The 20,799-nt window shown below is 42.6% G+C and overlaps 1 protein-coding gene across 10 annotated transcripts in view; it reads right to left on the reverse strand.

Moving 5' to 3' along the window:
* DIP2C (disco interacting protein 2 homolog C) overlaps window positions 1–20,799 on the reverse strand; it is a 408,190-nt gene that overhangs the window by 165,392 nt on the left and 221,999 nt on the right. The window lies entirely within an intron of this gene.

Genomic DNA, 20,799 nt, shown 5'->3' on the forward strand with positions numbered 1-20,799 from the left:
GCAGTGAAATGACATTCAAATTCATTCGGGCTTTTAATTATTCATTTTATTACCCTAGAATCTATATAAATAATCACACACTGGCTGCAGAGTGCTGTGTGACTTTTCTTGGGTGAGTGGGTCTTGACCTTTCTCGATTTCTTCAGAAAGAAATTTCTGAAGAATACATTTTTCAAGCCTCGTAATGCATTCTGACGTTCTGCTAAAGGAGGCACGTACTCCTCACAGGCTGTGCCAATGATTTTCACTAACACTTACCAAGCACTCAGGGCCAGTCACTGTGTTTGGCCTTTTGAGTGTATTAAAACCAACTGCAGGGGGCGCCTGGGTGGCTCAGCCGGTTAAGCGTCCAACTTCGGCTCAGGTCATGATCTCGCGGTGCGTGAGTTCGAGCCCTGCGTCGGGCTCTGTGCCGACAGCTCAGAGCCTGGAGCCTGTTTCAGATTCTGTGTCTTCCTCTCTCTCTGACCCTCCCCCATTCATGCTCTGTCTCTGTCTCAAAAATTAAAAAATAAACGTTTAAAAAAAAAAAACCCAACTGCAGCCACCCCACAGAATTTACTGAATGCCTACTTTGTAAGCGCCTCAGGGCTGGGTACAGTGGAGAACGAGGTGGACGAGGTACTGTATCTCACGCAGCTTACTTGCTAACAGGTAAGGGACACACAAAAGACAATCGCATAGGGCAGGAATTAAAACAGAATAAACATACGGCCTACTTAACAATGAGGCCAGGAAAGAGTTCAGTCAATGTTACGTGTGAGCAGTAAGTACAAACAGCCATTCTGGGGCGCCTGGGTGGCTCAGTCGGTTAAGCGGCCGACTTCGGCTCAGGTCACGATCTCGCGGTCCGTGAGTTCGAGCCCCGCGTCAGGCTCTGTGCTGACAGCTCAGAGCCTGGAGCCTGTTTCAGATTCTGTGTCTCCCTCTCTCTGACCTTCCCCCATTCATGCTGTCTCTCTCTGTCTCAAAGGTAAATAAACGTTAAAAAAAAAAAAAAAAAAAGAATAAAGCCATTCTGGCAAGATGAGGATCTCCAGGACACAGAGAAAACCCAGCTCCCAGCTATGGAAGCTGACAGAGCAGGTGCCAGCAGAGAGAACAGAGCCATGCGGAGGGATGCACCTGGCTCCCACTTTCAGTGTGACAGGAGCACTGGGGATTTTCAAGAGGGGATGACATGATCTGACTCCATGTCAGGGGGTCGTCTGGCTGCCGTGAAGGCAGCCACAGGAGAACAAGTGGGAGCAGGGAACCAACCGGAAGGCAGTGGGTGGTCAGGCACCAGATGGCTCTACGCAACCTTCCACACAATCCCACAAAGGAGGGACTCCGAGTATTTTGCAAATGAGTAAGCAGAGGTATGAAGCTCTCCCAGTTATTTAAGCGCGAGTGGCAACGCTAGGTGTGAACCCAAGTGTGAACAACTCTGGTGCCCACACCCTTCACCATCAACCACACCACACTACACTCTAGCTGTTCCTATGAAAACTCTAAGAGATTAGCATTTTAGAAGAGGCCACCTAGCCACTCCCACGGGCCAACTGCAGCCTGCGTCTCTCCTTATACAAAGTGTGAAAAGACACTGAAAAGAAAAATCTATTAAGCAGAGGTAAGTATTCATTTACAGATGTGGGGGAGAAAATAGAAAATATACATGCAGTGAAATGTTCAGATCTTTACACTGATAAAGTTCAATGCATGGAAATGTATCCATAGAACCACTACCCCAATCAAGACACAGGACATATCTATCAACCCAAAGTACTTATGTGTGTCCTTCCAATCAAACCCCACCCTGAATAAACAGCTACTATTCAATATTTTGACTAGCTTTCCTTGGTTCTTGACCTTAATATAAATAGAATCACACTGATTTTATATAACCATATATAGACTCTGCTATAGTGCTATATTGATCAGCACTTCATAGGTTTTTACTGATTAGAACTGTTACAACATATCAATGTATCATCATCTGTATTTCTCCAGTTGATGGTTATTTATGTTACGTGGCCAAAAACACTAAAATTCACCCTCCCAACAATCCAGGTAGTCAGTACAACATTGTCAACCACAGGCACATGGTTGTGCAACAGATTCTCAAAGCTCCCCATCCCACAAGATGGAAACTCTACAACCCCACCTCCCTCTCTCTCAGCTTCTGGCAACCACCATTCTACTTTCTATTTCTCTGAGTTCGACTAGCCTAGATACCTCACGTAAGTATAATTGTGCAGAATTTGTCTTCTTGTGATTGGCCCATTTCTCTTAACATAATGTCCTCAAGGTCCCTCTATGTTGCGGCATTTATCAGAATTTCCTTCCTTTTTACGGCTGAATAATGTTCTACTATATGGATACAACATATATTCTTTATTGATTCATCCACCATTAAATACTGAAGTTTTGACTACCTCTTGGCTGTTGTGAATATGCTACTATAAACACTTGTGTATAAATATCTGTTTGAGTCCCTGCTTTCATTTCTTTCATATAAACACCCAGAATTGGGATTGCTCAGACTTCCAGGGAAGGTCGAGAAGTAGGAGGGTCCTACCCTCACCTTGTCCCATGAACACATCTAGGTAACAGGCACATCATTGCAACTAACCCAGAAAAAACCCTAAGACTGACAGAACAAGCTCTCCACAGTTAATGGTAGACAGGAAACCAAAGTGAAAACAGAAGGAAGGGCAGAGACCCTTCCAGAACCAAACTAACCTGTGAGACTAACCACAAACAGGAAGGAGAACATGAGTGTAGAGAAGGGAGAGGAAAAGACCCCACACCAGCCACCCCAGACACGGGGGGCCCTGCACTGGGAAGATGAGACCCCGAGACATTTGGCTTTGAAAACCAATGGGGCTTAACTTTGTGAGTGTTTACAATCAGTGGGACTTAACTCAGGGTACTTTAAAACTCAGCTGGCTTACTTCTGGGAGAGCCTGAGGCCAACAAGAAACTGAGTCTCTGCCCTGGAAGAGACAGCAAAACACACAACCCCAGAGATGAAGCATAAAACAGCAGTGTGAAAAACTCCTGAGGTACACAGGAAGGATATTTATTTACTAATTTCAGAAACCCACAGGACGGGCAGGGGTCTTTAGGAGACTTGTCTAAGAACAAAACAACTGGCGGGCACCATTTCTCTCCCCGCCCCCCAGCCTAGTTACCTGGATACTTACAGGAACCAGCACCTACAGTGGCCACCTAGCTCTGCTAACAGTACACCTGACCCCCACATTTTCCTTCGGCCTCACTCCACCCAACCTGCCCCACTCTGCAGGCATCCCTCGAAGTGGCTCCAGTTCCCATTCTGCAACCAGACCAGCACATCTAGCTAACACCCAAGGTGCTGCCACCCTTGAATCCACCTCATCCAACTTGCCCACTGAACAGGAGTCCATCCAAAGCAGTGCCTGCCTCACCTCATTTTGCAAGCAACCCCACAGTGACCAGCACCACGCCAAAGTGACTCCTGCCCCCAGGAGAGGGGAAGATCCCCCCACACACCAGTCCAACCACAGCCCCAGCAGTGGGCTGGGGGCAGATATCAGGTCTGACTGCTAGCCCCACCCACCAGCAAAAAGCTCACGGGGGGGCAGCAAAAAAAAAAAAAAGAGAGCCCTGGAGTTCAGAGTCACTGCAACCCCAACAGTCAGAGTGGGGGCAGACTGCAGGCCTCATCTTCAAGAAAAGCTCCTTTGGGGCCAGCACAAGAGAGTACCCTGCAGTAAGGTGTGACTGAAGCCCAGCACACAGGCTAAGAGGAAGCATCTAGTCTGACCCAAGGCAGCCAAGACTGGCCTCTGATAACACAGGAACCAAACCCTGCCCACAACAGGCAGAGAGAGCCATTGTGGGCAATTGGAAGGCAAACATGACTCAACCACAACAGCATGGCACATGCAACACACACAGGTGACACCCTGAAGTACCAGGTTCTGGTCAACAGGGGACATTGTACAGGACATTGAACAGGGAGGCACAATAACTCTTCATAAGGCCCCTACTTTCAACATTAGGAGTCATAGCTGACTCTCCTAACAAAAGAAAACAGACACAGAGAGTGAGACAAAGTGAGACAGAGGAATATGCCCTGATGAAAAAACACGAGAGGGGCGCCTGGGTGGCGCAGTCGGTTAAGCGTCCGACTTCAGCCAGGTCATGATCTCGCGGTCCGTGGGTTCGAGCCCCGCGTCAGGCTCTGGGCTGATGGCTCAGAGCCTGGAGCCTGTTTCCGATTCTGTGTCTCCCTCTCTCTCTGCCCCTCCCCCGTTCATGCTCTGTCTCTCTCTGTCCCAAAAATAAATAAACGTTGAAAAAAAAAATTAAAAAAAAAAAAACATGAGAAATTCACAGCAAAACAGCTCAATGAAACAGAGATAAGCAATATACCTGATAAAGGATTCAAAGTAATGGTCATAAAGACACTAGATTTGAAAAGGAGTGGAAGATTCAGCGAGACCCTCACCAAAGAGATAGAATATATAAAAGTGAACCAATCAGAGATAAGAACTTAATAACTGATATTAAAAATACATGAGAGGGAATAAACAGTAGACTAGAAGAAGCAGAATGGATCAGTGACCTGGAGGACAGAGTAATGGAAGCAGCCAAGCTGAATAGCAAAAGAAAAAGAACAATAAAAAACGAGAACAGATTAAGGGAACTCAGTGACACCATCAAGCATACTAATATTCACATTATAGGGATCCCAGAAGGCAAAGAGAGAGAAAAGGGGGCTAAATATTTACTTGAAGAAATAATAGTTGAAAACTTCCTAAATCTGGAGAAAGAAACAGAAATCCAGATCCAGGAGGCACAGAAAGTCCCCAGCAAAACTAATCTGAAGAATTCACATCAAGACACAGAGATTAAAATGACAAAAAGTGGTGATAGAGATTTTTTAAAGCAACATGAGAAAACAGTTACATTCTAGGAAACCTCTTGAGGCTATCAGCTGATTTTTCAGCAGAAACTTTGCAGGCCAGAAGGGAGTGGCAGGATATAGTCAATGTGCTGAAAGAAAAAAAAAAACCTGCAACCAACAATACTCTACCCAGCAAGGCTACCATTCAGAATAGGAGAGATAAAAAGTTGCCCAATAACAGGCAAAGAAGTTCATCACCACGACACTAGCTTTACAAGAAATACTAAAGGGAATTCTTTGAGTGGAAAGTAAAGATCATAACCAGGAATAAAAAAATTAGGGAAGAATAAAATTTCATAGGTACATACCAACACAAGTATATTAATTTCTTATAAAACCAATATGGAAGTAAAAGCATAAAAACAGTAAAATCAATTGTATCTATAAATATTAGTCAATGGATTCACAAGAGTATGTGAAGTATGACACCATATACATAAAACCTGGGGGGAGGCAGTAAAAATTCAGTGCTTTTACAATGGGTTCAAACTTAAGCAACCATCAACTTACTATAGACTGCTGTATGCACAGGATATTATATATAAACCTAATGGTAGCCAAAAATCAAAAACTGGTAATATATATGCAAAAAATAAAGAGAAAGGAACCCAAGCGTATCAATAGAGGAAACCATCAAACAACAAGCCAGGAGGGAACACGAAAAAGGAACAGAGAAGAACTACAAAAACAACCATAAAACAGTAACAAAACAGCAATGAGTAGACAACTGTCAATAACTGCTTTGAATGTAAATGGACTAAATGCTTCAATCAAAACAATTGGTGAAAGGGGCACCTGGGTGGCTCAGTCCGTTGAGGTTTGACTTCGGCTCAGGTCATGATCTCTCGATTCATGAGTTTGAACCCCGCATCGGGCTCTCTGCTGTCAGTGCAGAGCCTAGAGCCTGGAGCCTGCTTCTCATTCTGTGTCTCCCTCTCTCTCTGCCCCTTCCCCGTTTGTGCTTTGTGTCTCTTCCTTTTTCAAAACTAAACAAACATTAAAAAAAAAACAGTGGGTGATGGAATAGATAAGAAAATAAGACCCATCTATATGTTGCCTGTAATAGATTCACTTCAGACCTAAAGACACATACAGATGGAAAGTGAAGGGTAGAAGAACATTTATCACACAAATGGAAGTAAAAAGAAAGCTGAGGTAGCAATACTTTGACAAAAGAGACTTTAAAACAGGCTATAACAAGAGACAAAGAAGGACACTACATAATCATCAAGACAACAACCCACAAAAAGATGTGACAGTGGGGCGACTGGGTGGCTCAGTCGGTTAAGTGTCAGACTTCAGCTCAGGTCACGATCTCGCGGTCCGTGAGTTCGAGGCCCGCGTCGGGCTCTGGGCTGATGGCTCAGAGCCCGGAGCCTGCTTCCGATTCTGTGTCTCCCTCTCTCTCTGCCCCTCCCCTGTTCATGCTCTGTCTGTTCTATGTCTGTCTCAAAAATAAACAAACATTAAAAAAAAAATTAAAAAAAGAAAGATGTGACAGTTGTAAATATTAATGCACCCACCATAGAAGTACCCAAATACATAAAGTAGCTATTAACAAACATAAATGAAAAAAATGAAAGTAATACAATGATAGTAGGGGGCTTTAACACCCAACTCACCTCAATGAATAAATCATCCAAACAGAAAATCAACAAGGAAACAGTGGCTTTAAATGATATGATGGACCAGATGGACTTAACAGCTATATCCAGAGCATTCCACCCCAAAACAGCAGAATACACATTCTTTTGCAAGTGCACATGTAACACTCTCCAGAACAGATCACGTATTAGGCTGCAAAACAAGTCTCAAGAAATTCAAAAAGACTGAAGTCATATCATACATCTTTTCTGACCACAGTGGTATGAAACTAGAAATCAACAAGACCAAATCTGGAAAGGACACAAACAAATTGATGTCAAAAAACATGCTACTAAACAGTGAATAGGTCAACCAAGAAACCAAAGAAGTCGTCAAAAAATACATGGAGAAAAATGAAAATGAAAACACAATGGTCCAAATTCTTTGAATGAAGCAAAAGCTGTTCTAAGAGGGAAGATTATAACAATACAGGCCTATGTAAAGAAATGAGAAATATCTCAAACAATCTAACGTTAAACCTAAGGAAGCCAGAAAAAGAAGAACTAAGCGTAAAAGCTAGTAAAAGGAAGGAAATAATAAATATTGGAGAAGAAATAAATGAAATCAAGACCAAAACAATAGAATAGATTGATGAAATGAGGAGCTGGTTCTTTGAAAGGATCAAAAAATTGATAAATCTTTAGCCAGAATTATCAAAAAGGGAGAGGACTAAAAAGTAAAATCAGTAATGAAAGAAGAAATACCAAAGAAACACAAAGAATTATAAAAGACTATTATAAAAAATTATACATCAACAAATTGGATAACCTAGAATGGGTAAATTCCTATAAACATACAATCTCCCAAAACTGAATCAGGAAGAAATAAAAAACTTGAACAGACTAGTGACTAGCAATAAAATTGATCAGTAATCAAAAATCTCCCAATAGACCAAAGTCCAGAACCAGATGGCTCCAAAGGTGAATTCTAACATTTAAAGAAGAGTTAATACTTACTCTTCTCAAACTATTCCCAAAAATGGGAGAGGAAGGAAAGCTTCCAAACCCATGCTATGAAGCCAGCATTACCCCAATACCAAAACAATATACACAATATACACTACAAAAAAGGAAAACTATAGGCTAGTATCTCTGATGGACACAGATGCAAAAATCCTCAACAAAACATTAGCAAACTGAACCAAACGATACATTTAAAAAATCATTCACCATGATCAAGTGGAATTTATTTCCAGGATGCAAGGGTAGTTCAATATTCGCAAAATCAATGTGATACATCACATCAACAAGAGAAAGGATAAAAACCATACGGTCATTTCAACAGATGTAGAAAAAGCATTTGATAAACTACAACATCCATTCACAATACAATCCCTCAACAATGAGGGTTTAGAGGGAACATACCTCAACAAATAAAGGTTGTTATGTATAAATATATAAAAGTTATAAATATGTATTTAAATATATATATACATATACATACACACACACATATATATATAAATATAAATATATGTGTGTGTGTGTGTGTGTGTGTGTTACCTTCCTTTTAGTGTCTATAGGGACTGTAACATACATTTTCTCATTTGTAATACTGGTTATATTTATTTTTTCTTCCTTGATCTTGCTAGAAACAATCTTCTCTTTCTTTCCTATTTCATTGTTTTCTACTATTATTATTTCCTTCTTTCTACTTACTCTGGCTTAATTTTCTTTTCAATTTCTAGCCCCTTAAAGTGGAAACTTCGACCACTGACTGATTTTGACCTTTCTTTTTTCTGACATAAGCACTGAAAGCTGTGTATTCCCTCTATACATTGCCTTAGTTCCTTTCCACAAATTTTGATATTTTGTATTTTAAGAACCTTTTAATTACAACCTGTTTCCTTCTCTTTAAAGTAAACCCCTTATTCACAATATACAGCTGAGTTTTTACTTTCTCAAATTCACTGACTTTTATCCATTTATACTTAACAGTTGCACTTAAGTCTTATTTTTGGTATTTATTTTCTGTTTGTTTCATTGGGTTTTCATTCTCCCCCCCCCCCTTTATACCTCTGGCTTAATCAAGTTTTTTCCTTAAGTATTTCATCTTAGTTCCCTCATTGTATTGCTATCATAACTTTACATATTCTTTTTGATGGCTGATAAAGGAATTATTATATGATTCCTTAACACAGTCTACTTAGAGTTAATATTGTGCCAGTCTGTGAAATAAAGCAATACGAGGAAAAAAAAGAAACCAACTTGCAATAGAATTCCACCTCTCTCCATATTTTGGGCTATTGTTATCATATATTTTACAACTGCATTGATAACTACCACTACACAATGCTATAATTTTTGTTTCACACAGCATTTTTCACAGAACTAGACAAAGAATCCTAAAATGTGTATGGCACCATAAAAGACTATGAATAATCAAAGCAATCTTGAAAAAGAGAAAAAACCTGGAGATTTCACGGTATTTGATTTCAGGCTATACCACAAAGCTATAGTAATCAAAGTGGTATGTTATTGGCATGGAAACAGATACACCGATCAATGGAACAGAGAGCCCAGAAATAAACCCACACATATATGGCCAATTAATCTACAACAATGGAGGCAAGAATATGCGATAGGTAAAGGACAGTCTCTTGAACAAATGGTATTTGGAAAACTGGACAGCCACATGCAAAAGAATGACGGAAACTGGACCACTTCTTCACAACATACACAAAAATCAACTCAAAATGGGTTGAAGACCTGAATGTAAGACCTGAAACCATAAAATTCCTAAAAGAAAACATAGGCAGTAAGCTCTCTGATGTTGGTCTCGGCAACATTTTTGGTATTTGTCTCCTCAGGCAAAGACAACAAAAGACAAACGTGGGACTACATCAAACCAAAAAGGTTTTGAAAAGCAGACAGTTATTTTTAACGAAGTTAACAAAAGCTTGATATCTTCACTCTTTTGTATGAATTCCATCTGTTGTTTTTTCCTTTAGGCTGAGGTCCTGGCTCAGGTGCTAAGCATCAATTCTCTGCTGGCCCTAAGCCAGAAAGACTGGCTTTCAGTGGCCACTAGTCACGTGAGGATTGGAGAACGCCCTTAGGAAGAACACTGCCAATCTTACCAGGGTCAGTTCCTAAATTTCAGGGGTAGATTCCTCTCCCAAAATATAACAATAGGGGAGAGGGAGAGCGCTAGACCTGGTCATGGATATCGGCGAGCCCAGTGTGACCAGGCTAGAGCTGGAAGCACTCCTGCTTCATTAAAATATGTGTTCTGGTTGGCACAGAATTTTGTGTGGACACTGTTTTAACTCATCATTTTAATGACACTGTCCCTAAAGGGACGTCAGCTGAACAATATATCATTGTTTCCTTTCCTATAATCTGTTCTGATTTCAAGATTTTCTCTTTATCTTCAGTTTTCTTCGGCTTGACCACAATGTACCCAGGAGTGTTTTTCCTGGTCTTCAACCTGCTTGGGGTTCACTCTTCTTAAATCTGAGGTTTACAACAAATCTGGAGAGATTCTTATTATTTCTGCAGGTATTTTGTCTGCCCCTCCTCCCGTCTCCTCCGGGGACCCCACCTATATTTGTGTCAGGCTGTCTACTGGCTCATAGATCACTAGGACTTTCTTCGGCGCTTTTGATCTATTTTCTGTTACTCAGACCGAATCACTTTTGTGACCTACGTTCAGGTTTCCTGAGTACCCCACTCTGTCCAATCCTGTATTATGCCTATCTACCCAAAGTTCTCGATTTTTATGTACATTTTCAGATAATATTTCTATTTGGCTCCTTTTATAATTTCCATTACTGTGCTCAGTTCCCTATTGTTCCTTCATTTTAAATATATTTTCCTTTAACTCCTTATACAACTTATAATAGCTGCTTTAACATCCCTGTCTGCAGTTGGCTTTATTAACTGTTTTCTCTTGACTATGGGTCATGTTTTCCTGTTTCCTCACACGTCCAGAAGTTTTTGGTAGAACAATGGAGCCTGTAGGATAACACTTCATGAAGATGAGGTTCTCTGCTGAGTACTGATTTTTGTGCCAGCAGTCAATTAAGCTGGCCAGACTCAGGTTCTAGACTATGGCCCCACCACTAGCAGCTGGAACCCATGCAGAGTGGAATTCAAGGCCCCACAGGCACCCACAGTCCAGGGTTTGCCACAAATCTGAATGGAGTTTACACCCAGATTTGGGGGCCCCCTGCTTTGTGGGTCTTTCTCTCCCAAAATTTTCCCTCATCTCCAGCTGTTCTGAAAGTCCCGAATTCTTTTTTCTGACACATTAAGCTAGTAACTCAATGGCTTTCAGCTTGGGTTTTAGAAGTCCCAGACTATGCAAACGGGGAGAATCTTCAAGGCAAAAAGCCAAATAAATAAGAATCTCACATGGCGCCACACCCTTCTTTCAAGTGGTCCTTCCATATTTAGCCAAGGTTTGGGAGTTGCTCTCCAGTTCAAGTAATTATTAATATTGTGTCAAATTGTTATTGTAATATGTGGAAAGGCTGGTCTCATACCAGCTCCAGAACCAGATCCTACATTCCTTAAGAATTTAATAGGATTGTCCAAGTCAAGTAAAATATAAGTTCAAACCTACTTGGGGCACCTGGGTGGCTCAGTCAGTTAAGCATCTGACTCTTGATCTCAGCTCAGGTCATGATCTCACAGTTTGTGAGATTGAGCCCCATGCTGAGCTCTGGGCCAACAGTGCAGAGCCTGCTTGGGATTCTCTCTCTCCCTCCTCCCCTGCTTGTGCACCCTCATTCTCTCTCCCTCTCTTTCTCTCTCAAAAATAATTAAATAAACATTAAAAAAAAAACTCTACTCAGTTGAGACTGAGTTAATGGACAACTCTTACCTAAATTAAACCCTTCATAAAGTAACTTTTTAAAAATTTGTGACATTAAAAAAAAAAAAATACCAGGGGCGCCTGGGTGGCTCAGTCGGCCAAGCGTCCAACTTCAGCTCAGGTCATGATCTCTCGCTTTGTGAGTTTGAGCCCCACGTTGGGCTCTGGGCTGACAGTCTGGAGCCTGCTTCGGATTCTGTGTCTCCCTCTCTCTCTGCCCCTCCCCTATTCATGCTCTGTGTCTCTCGGTCTCAAAAATAAATAAGCGTTAAAAAAAAAACTTAAAAAAAAATACTAGAATCAACTGAAAACACCCAAGGCTTACAGGGAACACCACCACTTGGCCATATGCTTCCTAAAAGAAAATTAGTCGAAACAAGTGACTCCCAAAGTTTCAAGTCAAAGGCACAATTTATGTGTTTTTTTGTGGTTGTTATTCTTCATATGACAACGTTAAGTTATACCATCGAGGCAGTTACTAAAACTGCAGGCTACCTGCACACCTTCACTGTGGCTCCACAGCTCAGCTCACCGCTTTAAGAAAAATACTTTAGTTTTCTGATTGCAAGTTAAACTTAAGGAAAACAAATTTTGTTCAAGAATCCATTTGAGTGATTCAGTTTTTTACACAGAGTTTCTTCCTCTAATTAGTAAACAGTCAACAAAATGCAAATCCAGCTAATAGCTACTCAATGAACTTCTCACAAGTATCTGGGATGCGCTCACCTGGAATCAGCAACGAGCAAGGGGAGATGCAGCCTCACTACTCTTAGTTTCTGGCAGCTTCTGGCACTACCAGCAATTCCCGTTTGTTAAGGAAGTCAGCACACACACTAACTTGGGGCAAATTGTCAACCTCTGTGGACCTACGCGCAACACAGTCCTATTTAATGATCTACTCAATTCTCCTTTTCAAAAAGGCAACTCTGTTCTCTTTTTGCCATAGCAGGGGTTTAGAGAAATTGACAGCGTGTTTGTAAAATTTCCATGGAAGTGCAATCAAATTTGGAGAGCCAAACAGACGGCATCCACTGCACAGAGCCTATGAGCTCATAGGTGGTGGGCAGGGATCTTGTCCCCCAGGTTCCGCTGCCTGGAGAGGCGTCTGTTCATCTGCCCGGTGCCTGTGGAAGGTGGCCAATGAAAGCAACAAATCCTCCCTCTCCTGTTTCTTCTGTCTCACATTATGAACAGGGATGCACACCCGACTAGCAAAACTCCCTTCCTGGACTGAAGTGACCAATTCAAGCTACTTCAGATTCACCTCCTAATCTTTCTTTAGTGTATTCCTCCAAAAGGCCCAATTTTTAGGAAAGTAACCAAAACAAAAGCCACAACCCTGAAACCCACTCTTGCTCTACCGAGAGAGACAGAGAATGTGTGCCTGGGGTTGCCATGGGACACCAAAAGCCCCACAACATGCAAACGGAACACATACATCCACACAACCTCTAGTGCACGAACCTCCCTCCTCAATGCCCTGAGTTGTGCTTAAACAATTGACCTCTTGTGCTTAACATAAAACCACCTCCACCACCACAATGGATATCCAGCATGTCTTAGAAGTTTTACAAAGTTTTGGATCCTTTTTATATGTGGTCTTCTTTTTGCCTCAAAGTTGGTACGCTTTTCATTTTCTCCTCATTTCCTATCTGACCACGATTTGGCCAATATAATTAAAATTCTTGTGTTTAAAGTTATTTTACTTTTAAACAATTAAATGAACCATACCAAAATATTAACAGTAGTCATTTAAGAATGATGAAATTATAGGGGTACCTGGGTGGTGCAGCTGCTCAAGCCATCGACTCTTGACTTCAGCTCAGGTCGCAATCTCACAGTTCATGGGTTCGAGCCCTGTTGGGCTCTGTGCTAACAGTGTGGAGCCTGCTTGGGATTCTCTCTCACTCTCTGCTGCTCGTGCACAAACGCATGCTCTCTCAAAATAAACATTTTTTTTTTTTAAAAAAGAATAAGGACATTACAATGTATTGATTTTTGTTCATCCTTTTTGACGTTTACTAAGTTTTTTGCCTTGATGATACGTTACTTTGAAAACCCAATAAAAATATACTTTTAATATAAAATGACTTTAGTGAAGATGGACAGGTACATTTTAAATAAACTGTGTATAGAGGCACCTGGGTGGCTCAGGTGGCTGAGCCTCAGGTCATGATCTAGTGGTCCGTGGGTTCGAGCCCCTCGTCGGGCTCTGTGCTGACAGCTCGGAGGCTAGAGCCTGCTTCAGATTCTGTTTCTCCCTCTCTTTCTGCCCCTCCCTGGCTCATACTCGCTCTCTCTCAAAAATAAACATTAAAAAAATTTTTTTAAATAAATTGTGTATCTTTCTCATAAAAGTAAAAGACTTTTTAAAAATTGCTCATACTACATGAGTCTGCTAAGTTTTTTCACAAAATTGAGAGAAAATAGAAAAGTAGAATATTTCTAGTCACCTAGAGACCAGCATGCCCAGCCAGGGATTGCTCTTCTGGCCTATGCCCCAGAATGAAAACAAGAGTTTACCTATAGTTGACCAGGAGTAAGAAAGAAATGTTTGCTGTAAGTCATGAAGATGTTGTTTGTTTACAGCAAAACTGAACAATACATACAAGTGAGTAACTAAACTTCAGACTATTTTCAAAGAGGCAACTCTATGTTTTATTTTAATGACAAAAAAATGGCATAATAAATACTTAAAAATATCTATCCGTAGCACTCAGAAGGTTCCATCAGACTATGTATTGAATAATAATGTTAGGTAAAATAACAGGATGATCCCTTCCCAAAATGCACTATGGTGTTAGCACCCAGACCCCTGGGGGAGGCATGCTAATCCGATCAAAACAAAACAAGGACAATATGTGGAAAGACACGAGCTCCCCTGTAGCTGAAGATGAGCTTCTTGAGGATGTGAGGTAATGATGGCAAATAGCGTTCGCTGCCCTATAAGAATAAAATCTTTAGATCAAAATTTCCCTCTGTGTGTTAAGGTGTTGTCCCATTCTAACCCCCTAGTGTCCTCGACTGCTAACTCAGATGCTAAACTGCTAACCCTCCACAGAGTGACCAGCTCTTTTGGAAAAATGTTTTGAAATACAGTGAGTTGTGGGGGACAGACTGACCCACGTCACCGTGCCTCTCCGGGGCCTCCTGACCTTCCTTCTCCCTTTTCCCTCCATGGGGCTGGGGTCCTCACAGAAGACAAGGGACAAAACCTCCTCCTTTGTGGGCCAGCCCCAGTGGGCACCTCTGGGAAGCCCTGGGCAGTTCCGAGGGCCCTTGGACACAGGACGGGGGCACACTAGGTGCACAGAAGATGGGAGAGGGGTATTTGCTGAGAAGAAGTTCATAGTTCTTAGCCTAAAACCCAAACCAATCCTACGAGAGTTCACAAAACTAAAACCTTTTAGAAAAATACAGGTAGGTAGGTGGCCACACAACCAATCTCCCCTTGAAAGCCCAACATCTTCTAAAACGAGACTACGAAGTCCAGCAGCTACGACGCGCAGGAGACCCATTACAGCCTTCAATCGAGTGTTGCTGAACCTTCACCACAAAGGTCCTGGACATCGTTTTCACCCAGCCACGTGATTCAGACACGAGGCGTTGGCCCAGGCGGTGGAACGTGCCAGGTACAAGTGAGCAACAGCCAGAATGGAGAGTATAGCAGGCAGCAGCGACAACAGCGGACCACACTGGGTGAGCTCAGCCCCAGTGAGGGGCCCAAATACAGGCACCAAGAGATCAGAACACGCACCAGGAGAAAACCATCTGGCTCTAGAGCTGTACTCTTACTTTCACAGGTCAGAGAACGGTTATCTTCTACAACTTCTAAGGATCAAAGGAGACGGGTACCCAAAACAGGTCAAAGATACTCCAGGCTGCTCGCAGAGAGGCCAGGAAGTGGCACTCTGTCATCTCACGTAAGGTGAACATGATTTCAGTTTGGGATTCCAAGTCGGTAATAGCTTGCTGACCGCTGGTGGTTTCCACCTCGTCCCTGCACACCAAGAGCGTGAATTCTCAAAGCAGCACTGTCACAGTGCTGGCGTTTCTGCAAGCCACATGTCACAGGGCCCTGCGACAGACAGCAGGAAGAGACACAGGCACGAATACAGGCTCCCTGTGCCCACCCTGCACGTGGCCTGCGGACAGTACCCTGCTCTCCCTGCAGCTGCTAGAATGCTCTCGAAGGTCACAGGGCCTTTCTCTTCACAAGAGAAAAGTCTCTTCCAAAGTTTCAGGGAGATCCTTGAACAGGAACATCTCAAACAGAAAATTCCACTTGCCCTTTGGTTTCCTGCACTAAGTAGTCCATTTGTTTGCCTAGAAGAAAGTCCTATCTCGCAATATGGCGAACAACGGGGTATTCGGAAAATAACAGTACCAGCGATCAGAACACCTTTACCCCTCAGAGGGAGGGCATATCTATGTATACCCAGGAGTTTAAATCTTAAGAAAAACTGACATGTGGCCCCTTCACTTCTCCGTCCTGAAGCTGAAAACCACTGCCCATCTCCTGGAGCTCCCACTGGTCACGGAGTCCTCAGTGTCCTACCGTCAGTAACACGCATGTGGGTGCTGAGGGCGCGGCTGCCCAACTTCACACCAACAGCGAATTAAGCCACGAGAAAGCCTCTGCAACAATGCTGTTTCACAAAAACGGGGCAGTGAAGGCCATGGTTCTAGAACCTGACTACCTGGATTCCTCTAGAGGAGTGTGGGCACATGATTTACCCATCCAGGCCTCAGTTTCCCTATGTGCACCTACGTACAGGGGTGGCTCGGAGAACGAATGAGTCAGGGTCCTGAAAGCCTCGGGGCAGAGCGTGGCCCGAAGTAAGGGTGACACCTGTGCCACGCCCTCATCTCTCAACCCGCTACTGCTCAGGATTAACGTCAGCCCGTCAGCCCGAGCGAGGACAGCCAAGCACTGGAGACACCAAACCTGCGCCGAGAGCCAAGAGGGGCAAGCTTGCCTGTACTCTGACCACTGTCCTGCTACCCTGTCCTCACAGCCAGCAGCCGTCCCAGTGCATCTCTTTCACGGCTGCCCTACTTGTTCTTTGGGTAGAACGCGCACCCAGAGGCAGAGGTGCGGCACACTGAGTGAAAATGAAGAGTGAAAGCAAGAACACGGGGACGGTAGGCAGAGTGCGTTTCCAGCGAGGGTGTCCATCAGAGCAGCAGGAAGGGTCATCCCCGGGGCACGTCCACTCCTCCTCTCCCTGAGCTTCAGCTCCGTGAAGATAGGAAGTCCAAGAACACATGGGGTGGGGACGGACGGCTCGTGGAAGGGGGCTCTGGTCCAACAGCTGCCCATTCAACAATTATTCATTGAAACTCTCCTGGGTCACTACTCGCACTTTTGTCTGTAGAACCGTTTCCAAGGAAGAGAGAACAATGTCACTATTCAGCCAGTAAGTGAACATGTAACAAATGCTTTCACTGTGCTAGGCCCTGCTCTAGACATAAATTCTCTTTATTCATTATAAACTCATCCCCATGTTTAGCACTTTGAACTAATGCTTTTGTCCTTAGTGAATGACACAGGAGATAAAATTTTATAACAGCTATAAACTACCCAGGAAAGACACCAAAAGTCAGTCAGAAAAACAAAGGCCAATAACCTTGTTCACACAAAACAAGGCAGTGACACTCTGGAATCGTGTGATAGATTCCATGAGTCCCATAAAAAGCATCTAAAGTCGTGTGTGGTACGACGCAAGTGCTCGAATAAATGTGGACTGTCAGGATCAGGACAACTTGGAGAAAACACCAAGTGTTGCTGTGTGCTAGAGGCCCTGGTTGAACACCGATGCGTGCCAGGTGTTGCGACTGTTCCGCATTTTCTAGAATTTCAAAACACGGAACTGTGCACGATTAGTCTTTGTATCTGGCTTCCTTCTATCAGCAAAATGCGGAGACCCATCCAGCACATCCACCATGGTTCATCTGTCCTTAATACCTCTTGCCTGGCCCTGGCCCTCTGCTTTCACACATAAATTCCAGCCAGTTTGTCTCTGTAGAGGCCCCTGTGGGAATCTTTATTAGAACTGAATATAGGAGAGCTGACACCTATACAGGATCACGATTCCTGGGCCCTTATAGCAGGGCACCCATTCACTTAGCTTCTTTCACCACTTTTATATACGATTTTATGATTTTCACCATAAAAGTCTTACATGTCTTCTGTTTCAATTTTCATTAGGTTCTTTATAAGTTGCTTTTTGTTTTTTAGTTTATGGAATCTTCATATTACTTATTGGGAAAAATTTTTTAAAAAACTAAGAAACAAGATCACCAGGAAACAACGGAAATATTCAACAGAATTAAAAGCTCCATTTAATTTTAACTGTTTTTCTTTTTAGAGAGAGCACATGGGCAGAGTAGGGGAGGGAGGGAGGGAGGGAAGGAGGGAGGGAGGGAGGGAGGGGGAGGGGGGGAGAGGGGGAGAGGGAGAGAGAGAGAGAGAGAGAGAGAGAGAGAGAGAGAGAGGGAATCCCAAGCAGGCTCCATGCCCAGCACAGAGCCTGTGACCTGAGCCAAAATTAAGAGTGGGACACTCAACTGACTGAGCCACCCAGGCACCGTTAATTTTTACATTTTAAAATCTACTGTACATACAACTAAAAAAAATTGTTTAATGTTTATTCATTTTTGAGACAGAGAGAGACAGAGCATGAGTGGGGGGGGGGGAGAGGGGGGAGGGGAGAAAGAGAGAGAGAGACAACAGAATCTGAAGCAGGTTCCAGGCTCTGAGCTGTCAGCACAGAGCCTGATGTGGGGCTCGAACTCACAAACCATGAGATCATGACCTGAAGTCGGACACTTAACCAAATGAGCCACCCAGATGTCCCTGTACATACAACTTTTTAAATCACATTTTGACACTTAAGTATGTAGACATAGGATTTTTGTTTGTTCAGGGTATATTAATCCATTTGCTAAACACTCATTATTTCTAATAGCCTGGATATTACTTTGGAATTTTTAAGTAGATAACATCGTCCAATTTTCCTTTCCCATCACTGTCAGCATCCATTACTGACACATTATTCTGTCCTAGAATGAACTGGGAAGGGTCCTTCACTACAGAGAATCAGACTGGTTAAATGCTCGATAGTGGTATATAACTTAAATACAAAGCCTTCTGAGCCTGCTGTGTTCTTTGTGAAAAAGTTTCTAGATACTCTTTCCTTTTAGTTATGGCCACAGGACTACTCAAGGTTTCCACTTCATAAGATTTTATATTAGGAATTTGTCCATTTAAGTTTCAAACTTACTGTCCTATAGTTACACTATTCTGACTATCTTGTTTTCTCCAATATATCTGTAGTAACATGTCCCATTTTTAATTCCTTATACCATTCACTTGTTTCATTTTTCTGACTGCAGATTCTCCAACATTATTAGTATTTTCCAAAAATAACTTTCATCTTTGTTGATCCTCTAAATGCTATCATTATCCTTTCATTTTTTTTTAACAGATTTTTATTTTTAGGGAAATTTTAGATTTAGGGAAAAACTGAGTGGGAAGTACAGCATGTTCCAATTATCCCCCTCACCTCTGCACACACTTACCCCCCTACACTGATGTATTACTTTAGTACAACTAATGAGACAATATTGGTACATTAACTAAAGTCCATAGTTTACGTTAGGGTTCAATCTTGGTCCTGTACATTCTTTGTGTTTTGATGAATGCAGAAGGACATGAATACACAGTCACAGTGTCATATTGAATAGATTCACTGCCTAAAAATCCTCTGTGCTCTACCTGTTCATCCCTTCCTTCCCGAGCACCTGGAAACTGATCTTTTTGCTGACTCCACAGTTCTGTCTTTTCCAGAATGTCATGTATTTGGCACCATAGTGTCTTTTCAAATTGGCTTCTTATATTTTGTAACATGCATTTACAGTTTCTTCATGTCTTTTCAAGGCTTGATAATTTCATTTTAGCACTAAATATTCTATGCTAATGGATTACCACAATATATTTATCCATTCATTTGGGTTTTAATTTTTAACCTTTTTTTAATGTTTTTATTTATTCTTGAGACAGAGAGCGAGCATGAGCAGGGGAGGGGCAGAGAGAGAGGGAGGCACAGAATCTGAAACAGGCTCCAGGCTCCAGGCTCCGAGACGTCAGCACAGAGCCCGACGCGGGGCTCAAACTCACAGACTGTGAGATCATGACCTGAGCCAAAGTTGGACACTCAACCGACTGAGCCACCCAGGTGCCCCTCCAGTCATGCACTGGTTTTTTTTTTATTTTTTTACTGTTTATTTTTGAGAGGCAGAGAGACAGAGTATGAGCAGGGTAGGAGGCAGAGAGAAAGGGAGACACAGAATCCAAAACAGGCTCCAGGCTCCAAGCCGTTAGCACAGAGCCCGACGCAAGGCTCGATCCCACAAATCGTGAGATCATGACCTGAACCGAAGTCGGAATCTTAACCGACTGAGCCACCCAGGCACCCTGATCCATTCATTTGTTAAAGGACATCTTGGTGCTTTTAAGTTTAGGCAATGAATGAATAAAGCTGCTATAAACATTCATATGCAAGTTTCTGTATGGATTTATTTCCAACACATTTGTGTAAATACCAAGGAATATGATTGCTAGATCATATGGTACTGGTAGGTTCTGTTTTGTAAGAAACTAGCAAACGTTATTTCCAAGTGGCTGTACCAGTCCACATTCCCAGCAGTAATGAGAGTTCCTGTGGCTTCACATCCTTGCCTGCATTTGATGTTGTCAGGGTCCTGGATTTTTATCGTTCTAATAGTGGTATCTCATGATTACTTTAATTTGCAATTCTCTAATGATAAACGACACTCAGCATCTTTTCTTTTGTGTGTTTGCCATCTGTATGCCTTCTTTGGTAAAGTGTCAGTTCAGATTTTTCCCCCACTTTTTTTTTAAAATTTTTTTAACATTTATTTATTTTTGAGACAGAGAGAGACAGAGCATGAACGGGGGAGGGTCAGAGAGAGAGGGAGACACAGAATCTGAAACAGGCTCCAGGCTCTGAGCCATCAGCACAGAGACCAATGCGGGGCTTGAACTCATGAACCGCGAGATCATGACCTGAGCCGAAGTCGGACGCTTAACCGACTGAGCCACCCAGGCCCCCCTCCCCCACTTCTTAATGGGTTGTTTTCCTACTCAGGGTCTGAAAAGTTTTTTGTATATCCTGGACACCAGGGCTCTTTTTTTTTTTTTTATCAGAAATGTGTTTTGCAAAGATTTTTCTCCCAGTCTATGGTTTGCCTTTTCATTCTGTCTTTTGCAAGGCAGAAATCTCTAATTTTATTGAAGCCCAACTTATCAAATTTGTCTCTCACAGATTATGCTTTTGGCATTGTACTTAAAAAGTCATCACCAAACCCAAGGTTTA

This window comes from Acinonyx jubatus, chromosome B4 (assembly GCF_027475565.1).
Source record: "Acinonyx jubatus isolate Ajub_Pintada_27869175 chromosome B4, VMU_Ajub_asm_v1.0, whole genome shotgun sequence".
In the NCBI taxonomy this organism is placed as follows: Eukaryota; Metazoa; Chordata; class Mammalia; order Carnivora; family Felidae; genus Acinonyx; species Acinonyx jubatus.